Genomic DNA, 7,997 nt, shown 5'->3' with positions numbered 1-7,997 from the left:
TTCCCGGCAGCCTTCTGCAATGCTTCCTGGTCATGTACTCTAACCCTTTGGAACTGAGAGCCCCCAGTTCAACATTTTCTTCTATAAGTTCTCTTGGTTATGATGTTTGTCACTGCAATAGGAAAATAACAGAGACAGAAGCTCCTGAAGGAAAATGTACACTGGTCTTAATGAGGTTGTGGCTTATGGTGTTGACTGCTAAATAGTCATGGACCTATTTAATTTCTCGTCATAAAGATTATTGACTTTCTGATTGTGGGGGCCATTTTATTTCTAAATGTGAAGAATGAATTTTTACACTTATTCAGTGTGTGTGTGTATTTGCATTTGTGTGTGTGCACAAGTGTTTCTGTGCCACTGCACACATGTGTAAGTCAGAAGACAACTTCTACCTTTACATAGATTTCTGGGATCCAACTCAGGCCATCAGGCTCAGCAGCAAGCATCCTTAGCCACCGAATCATCTCTGCAGTGCCCGTATGGAGAAGGGTTTATAATAGATAAGAAACAAATAAAACCTCATATCTTTTATCCTATCAATAGGGTATAGTATCTTGATCTTGATTCTTGAAAGCATATAACCCATATCTGGTAATGGTTCTTATCATCCTAGGATTCTGGATGGAATTGTATTCTTGACCTGCCACCTCAGGGCCTCCGTTCAATCATTTCCCCACTCTGTGTCTGACAGCAGTCTAGAAATTTGGTTTTACAACCTCTTCTTGGTTCCTATTCTCATACCAAAGTCCCCCTTTTTTGAAGCCAGATCTGCTTATTGTTGACTGCCAAGGGAAAAACATTTGTTTCCACCTGCAAAGGAGGAGTCCTGCTTTTCTAGAAATGACAGTGTCAGAATGTCAACTCCCTCCACGGTTCAAGGTCACCAAGAGAGACAAGACTCACACAGGCACTGGATGGATCAATGTTTCATTCACATAAAGGAGTTACCGAACCAGCTCAGCTTCAGCAGTGGGAGCCCACCCCCACACCAGCAGCTGAGACAAGGTGCTGATCTGTCTGCTTGCACTCCTCCTACACCTCAGGTGAGGAACCCAGTTCCCTGCTGCCAAAAGCTGCTACACTAGTGGGGGTGCCCAAGTACCAATTAAGGTAAGGGCTAAATACAGTTAAGGAGTATGTAATAAGGCAGGGAATAATGTTCTCACACAAGCCATGAGTCAAACATATTGGAAAAACTCTTAACACTTGGTAAGAGGAAGTGTTCTGGATCCCAGGCTCATTCGTGTGTGATTACAAAGAGGTCTTGAGAAGTTTAGTGTTGAAGGAAGTCCTTGGGATCATTCTATTTACTTTTTTTACATTTTACTTTAGATTTATTTATTTATCTATTTGTTTATTTATCTTACATCCCCACCACAGTTTCTCCTCCCTCCCCTCCTTCCAGTCCTTGCCCCCTGTTCTGTCTATACCACCCCCATCCACTCCTTCTCCATTTCTGTTCAGGAAAGGGCAGGTCTCCCATAGATATCAATCAAACATGGCATATCAAGTTGCAGCAAGAATAAGCACCTCCCGTGTATTAAGATGGGGCAAGGAACCCATTATGAGGAACAGGGTCCCAGAAGCCAGCAAAAGAGTCAGAGTCAGACCCTACGCACACTGTTAGGAGTCCCTCAAGAAGATCAAGTTATGGAACTTTCCCATACATGCAAAGGGCAATCACATGCATGCTCCCTGGATATTGGTTGAGGTTCTGTGAACTCCTATGAGCATTGATTAGCTGATTCTGTGTGTTTTCTTGTAATGTCCTTGATCCCTCTGGCTCCTACAATCCTTCCTTCCTCTCTTCAACAGGATTTCCCAAGCTTGGTCTCATGTTTGGCCGAGGGTCTCTGCATCTATTTCTATCAGTTACTGGAAGAAGCTTCTCTGATGACAATTGGGCTAGGCACAAATCTATTAGTATAACAGAATATCATTAAGTATCATTACATTGGCTTTATTTTAGTCATGTTTGGCTCTATCCTAGGTCTCTGGGCCACTCAGCCTCTGGGTCCCGGTGCTCCAGGTGGTGTCTGGAGAGGGCTTACTCTCATGGCATAGCTCTCAGGCTGGAACAGTTATTGGTTGGTCTCTCCTTAGTTGACATCCCAGGGGAGGCCTTACACTCTCTGAGGAGCAGATGAGGGGGTAGGGTGGGGTGGGGAGAAGGTGTGGGAGAAGGGAGGAGAAGAGGGTGGGGAAACTGAGATTGGTATGTAAAAAATAAAATTTAAAAAACAGGTATGCTTAATAGATTGTGGTTTTCAGACTCTTCAGAGATCTTCAGGACATGACATTTACAGTGTTTAATGGGAAAAAAAATTCTTGTGATAGCCAGAAATGCCAGCAAGACAGACTGTAGGTTGAAGGTTATTTGGCTGTTTTGGTGTTCTAATCCATCTACTTTAAGTCTTGCCTTAATGGTCACCTTCATGGGAGGTGACCAGTTCAGGATATATATGGGCTATTGCTACGAGTCTTATAGATTCCTGAGAGTCTCCCTTCCATTTACTTTTTTCTTCACATCAATTTGTTCTTTGTCTCATGTATATGTGGCTGAAGGGATCACAATTCATATGCTAACATCCCAGGGAATTCACCCAGTTTTCAGGCAACCCCACATCTGGTCTAAATGGAATTATTATTGCCATAGACCGGGTTTGGATTTGGTTTGTTCTTGTTTTTCTAAATTTTTGACTTGCATCATTAAGCCATGTATTCTCCTAATTTTTTAGGTAGACCCCTAGATATATAAATATTCCTCATAGGACAGCTTTCAGTGCCCCCGAGGTTTTATTGCGTTGTGTTTTCATTTTCATTGAGTTCCAGACATTTTATTTCTTCCTTGATTTCTTCTTTGACTCATTCCTTATTTAGCAATGAGATGAATTATTCAATCTCCATGAGTTCGTATATTTATTAGAGATTCATTTGCTGTATTGTGGTCAGATAAGATACATTCAGTTAGTTCAATCTCTTTGAACTTGTAAAGATTTGTTTTGTGTTTAGGATGTGGTCTGTTTTAGAAAAACCTCTGTGTGGTGCTGAGTAGAATGTGTTTTCTTTGTTGTTTAGGTGAGATAGTCTGTAGACATTGCTAAGTCCATTTGATGTGTGATGTCACTTCATTCTGATATTTCCCTATTCGTTTTTTGTCCTGATGACTGGTCTTTTAGAGAAGGGGGGCATTGAAATCACCAACTATGAATGGATTGATGCTAATCTATGTCTTTAAGTCCAATAGTACAATTTTATGAAAGTGGGTATACTTGAGTTTTGTGTATTTATGCTTAGGATAGTAATGTCTTCTGGCTTAATTGTTCCCTCAATTAAAATTAGAATCCCTTCTCTATCTCTTATTATTTTTAGTTTTAAAGTCTTTTATGCTACATATTAAAATAATGAGCCCAGCTTGCTTCCTGGCCCCATTGAATTGGAATAACTTTGTCCATCTTTTTATTCTAAGACTGTGCCAAGCTTTAAAGCTAAAATGCATTTCCTGTAGACAACAGACAGATAATTTTTTTCCTTGACTTGTTCAGCCAGCCTGTGTCTTATGATTGGAGAATTGAAGGCCATTAATATTTAAAGTTATTATCTCAAACTTTGTGTGTTAATTGAGGATATTGTGCTGTTGGGTTTTGGTGGTTGTTTGTGTTTGTAATGATTCTTAATTATGGCTTTGTATTTCTTTTCAGAATCTCTCTGCTATGCTCATTCCTCTCTTCAGCCCCAAAATATTGCTTCCTGTATTTTCTTTGGGTTTAGTGTGGTGGATATAAATTTTTCTAGGCTCTTTATATCAGAGAAAATTTTTCTTTCTCCTTTCATTATGGCAGATAGTTTTGTGGGGTAAATTAGATTATTCTGTCTATCCTGATCTTTTAGAATGTGGAATGTATTGCTCCAGACTTCTCTTAACTTTCTTTCCATTTCCAAATCAGCTTTTATTCTGGGTTTTTCTTTATATACAACTTGCATTTTTCTCTTGCAGTTTTATTTGTTATATACACTTAATGTTTCAACTATGGTATGCCATGGGGAGGGTTTTTTTTTCTGGTTTGTCAATTTGGTGTTCTGCAGGCTCTTTGTATCTGTATGCCTACTTCTTTTGTAGTTTTGATATGTTTTCTTCTATGATCTTGTTGAAGAGTTGGTCTATGTCATTGACTTGGGATTTCTCATGGTATCCTACATTACTTTTATGTTGCTTTGCTGTGCTTTCTTTAATTTCTTTTTATTTCTTGCTTATTTGGTCTAGATCTTTTATATTATCTTCGAGTCTTGATACACTATCTTCTACTTCATTCATTCTACTTGTAAAGGTTTTCCTTTTAGTTTTCTAGTTGAGTTATTGGATTTTTCAATTTTATTTTTGTTCCAGTTTGAGTTCTCATCGATGTGCAAAAGTAAAAATAACATCAAAGTCAAACCAGTATCTTTTCTTCAAAACCTACCAGTCCTGTAGAAATGTTTGTCAATGGGAATTACCCAGATGAATCCCACGGCACAGAATTTAAAAGAATTAAAAGAACAATCATAAACTTCATTAAAGAATTCAAGGAGTTTAAGGAGAACATAAAGAAATAGCTCAATGAAATAAAAGAGAAAGAATTTGAGGGAAATCAGTAGCTGAATGATGCCCAAGAAAACACAGACAAAGGCTGATGCAAATAGTGAAGACTTGAGAATGGAGAAAGAAACATCGATGAGAAAATACAGGAAGCAATATTTTGGGGCTGAAGAGAGGATTGAGCATATCAGAGAGATTCTGGAAAGAAATACAATGCAATGAGATCTGGACATGTGGACTTCTTTTGTTAGCATGAAGTTTGTATAGATAGAGCAGGTTGGGGCAGCAGAGAGGGGCCTAGAGGTTGGAAATAGCTTGGGTGGAGTGAAGTCAGGTGGGCAAAGGGTACTGGCCTGATGTCCAGAATGTGCCTCCTGGTCCAAGCCTGGAGTGTGGGAGTAGATCTTGCTGAGTAGAAAGGATGGATGCAGCATGGAAGGGACCTGTGGCTTAGGGAATAGGCAGCGTAGGTTCTGGGAAGGCTAGAAATTGGTTGCAGTGTAGCTAGACTGGAATGATTTGTATTTGGGATCTGGGTTAGATCTTGTGGGTTGTGAAGGGTTTGTGGATGAGAAAGGTTAGGGAGACTCACCAGGCTTGATCCTGGAGGAGAGTGTGTGGGAGATCTGGCTTGCTGGAAAGGTTGGGTACATATTAGAAGGGCCCTGTGTAGGGCAGGTCCTGCTGAACTCCTAGAGGTTTTAATGAAATATTCAAGATATTAAAGAAATAAATTGATGAAGACATGAGAATATGCAAAGAGCTGCATTTTTAAAAACACTGCTTAACCTGAATGGAATCTATGTCAGTATATATCTATTCAGTGGAGAGCATTTGGTAAGGCATAAAGCTATACATCACCTCTTTGTTAGAAGGTTTTGAAAATATGGGATGGATTGAATGGTTTGACTTAGATTACGCTGGAGAATACACACTGTCTTAATTCTACTACCTGACCAAGGTCATATAAAACACCATGACCAAGGTAACTTATAAGAGAAAGAGTTTACTGGAGTTTATAGTTTCCAGGGGATAGAGTCCCTAACCACTATGGAAAGGAGCATGGCAGCAGGCAGACAGGATGACACTGGAGCAGTAACTGAGAGCTCATATTTTAGATAATCATGAGACACAGAGAGAGAGAAACACTGGGAATGGTAGAGGTCTTTTGAGACTCCAGTGACATACCTCCTCCACAAAGACTTTGCCTTCTAATTGTTCCCAAATAGTTCCACCATAGAGACCAAGTATCCAAACACATGAGTCTATGAGAGTCTTCTCTTTCAAACCACCACACAGAGCTTTGCAAACAAGAAATGGTGGGTGTGGGCAAATCATTTCTGTTTCTTCTAACAGTCCTTTGGCTCTTTGGAGGGAATTTCACATCCCATTTTTCTTCTATTTACTATTACGATAAAAATCTCCCCCATTTAGGTATAAAATAGTTTGAAGTTAAGTTGTTTTGCCATATGATCTTATTTCTGGCATGCTAATTTTGGTAGATATTTTTGGGCTTATAGTGCTAAAACCTGAAATAATAAAAGCCACCGCCTACATTCTACTACAGTTATAATTTTTAACTTAATGTTGGTGCTTTAAGTTGACTAGACATTATTTTAACAAAATTTTACTTCCTCTTGTCCTATTTATTTTCTCTTCATTGAATCAGATTCTGAAGTTAGTATTAAAAATCAATGCAGGGATAGTGAATTCAGAAGCAGAGTAATCAGCCTGTTTTAACAAAGAGGGGGAAAATGAACACCGAGACAGGAACTCAAAGCTCATGTTTTGCAAATGTATCTTTCAGCATGCATGCATTCCAGAATGTTCAACAATGTCTTCCTACTAGTGTCATGGTCATTGGTGCGAAGAGAAGATTTTTTAAAAAAGTTACAGTTTATATGCATAGTAGGCAGATTGTTAACCACTACAGACTGATTTTTTTTTTTTTGCATTGAAATTTTTCTCTCCTTTTGACAGGGAAGCTGAGTTCACTAAAAAATTAAAATCATTATGGGATGGAAAGATGGCTCAGAGGTTAAAAGCGTATAATGCTCCTTCAGAAGACACAAATTCAATTCCCAGCATCCACGGCAGACATTTTAGCACTACCTGTGCCTCTAGCTCCAGGGCCTCTGCAGACATCTGCACTTGCATGCGTTCCTTAGACACGGATACTCACCATACACATTCTTAAAACCAGTAAGAATAAAGAAAGATTAAATAAGTATCTAAATATGATGTAAGAAATTGGGCTTGCTCATACCAAGCAAGCTGAACTGAAGTGAAAAAACGTGTTTTTCATTTCTATTTTTTTCTACTTTGTAGGAAAACATTTTGGTGTTTGTAGTTAAGCCTAGGACCTCAGACATACTCACAAACACAAGCTCCTGCCGGCACTCACTTTTACCTTTCATTGATTCCCCAAGACATTCAGCCTTTGTGGCTTAGGATTCTATGAGATGGTTAGATTTTTTTTTATTACTTAGCACAACTTCTTTGACTCTTTTAGACAATACAATCCAATTACAAGAGAGGTATTTTAAAAATTAAACTAAGTTTTTCTCAAATTTGTTTTTTCATTTGGGGAGGGATGCCTTATGTTATCCAAAAACTGCATTTGAAATAAACACAAAAAATAGTAACTAATTGGTTTGTGAATAATTTCTACTTCTTTCAAGGTGTAATCATCTGGGCGTCTAATACAATGCCCACTAGTGGGCTACCTTTCCTCTCCATCATCCTCTCAACATGCATTGAACATGAAACTTTTTGAATCAGAAGGATTTCAACTGTAGAATACACTATGGACCTCATGAAAGGTATTGGGGGAAGCCAGCCCTATAGAATGTGTGTTGTGGGGTTAGAGGGTGGATCTGTGGTTGACAGAACTTCATGCTCTTCTAGAAGACCTACGTCTGCTTCTCAGCAGCCTCTGCTCTCCTCGGGCACTGTACTCACCTACACATGTCCATGTGATACATAATCAAGAATAAAGTGAACTTTGGGGCTAAATGAGATGAGTCTATAATTAAGAACACTTGTTGCTCTCGCAAAAGACCCAGATTCCATTCCCATAATCCATATGGCAGCTAACTCCAATTATTTGTGGCTTCAGTTCCAGAGGATATGATCTTCTGGTCTCTGCCAATACTGAATGTTTGAGGTATACAGATCCACACACATAAAAATAAATAAATAAATAAACCTTTGAAAGTGTATGGTGAGAGATATATTGTTGTGGGTCAATTGTTTTACACTGTAAATGCTTGTTTCTTGACTTGCTTAATAAAATGTTGATTGGCTAGTAGTCAGGCAGGAAGTATAGGTGGGACAACTAAGCAGGAAGTAGAGGCGGGGCAAGGAGGAGTTCTGGAAAGAGGAAAGAGTCAGTCTGCCACCATTACCCAGACACAGAGGA

At 39.0% G+C, this 7,997-nt stretch overlaps 1 pseudogene; it reads left to right on the top strand.

The window, feature by feature from the left end:
• The first annotated feature begins 7,382 nt into the window (after positions 1 to 7,382).
• LOC113457982 overlaps positions 7,383 to 7,997 on the top strand; it is a 5,275-nt pseudogene continuing 4,660 nt past the window's right edge.

The sequence above is a fragment of the Microtus ochrogaster genome (assembly GCF_000317375.1).
Source record: "Microtus ochrogaster isolate Prairie Vole_2 chromosome 14 unlocalized genomic scaffold, MicOch1.0 chr14_random_1, whole genome shotgun sequence".
NCBI lineage: Eukaryota > Metazoa > Chordata > Mammalia > Rodentia > Cricetidae > Microtus > Microtus ochrogaster.
The sequence above is the reverse complement of the archived record's forward strand: the minus strand, read 5'-3'. Positions and strand labels throughout refer to the sequence as shown.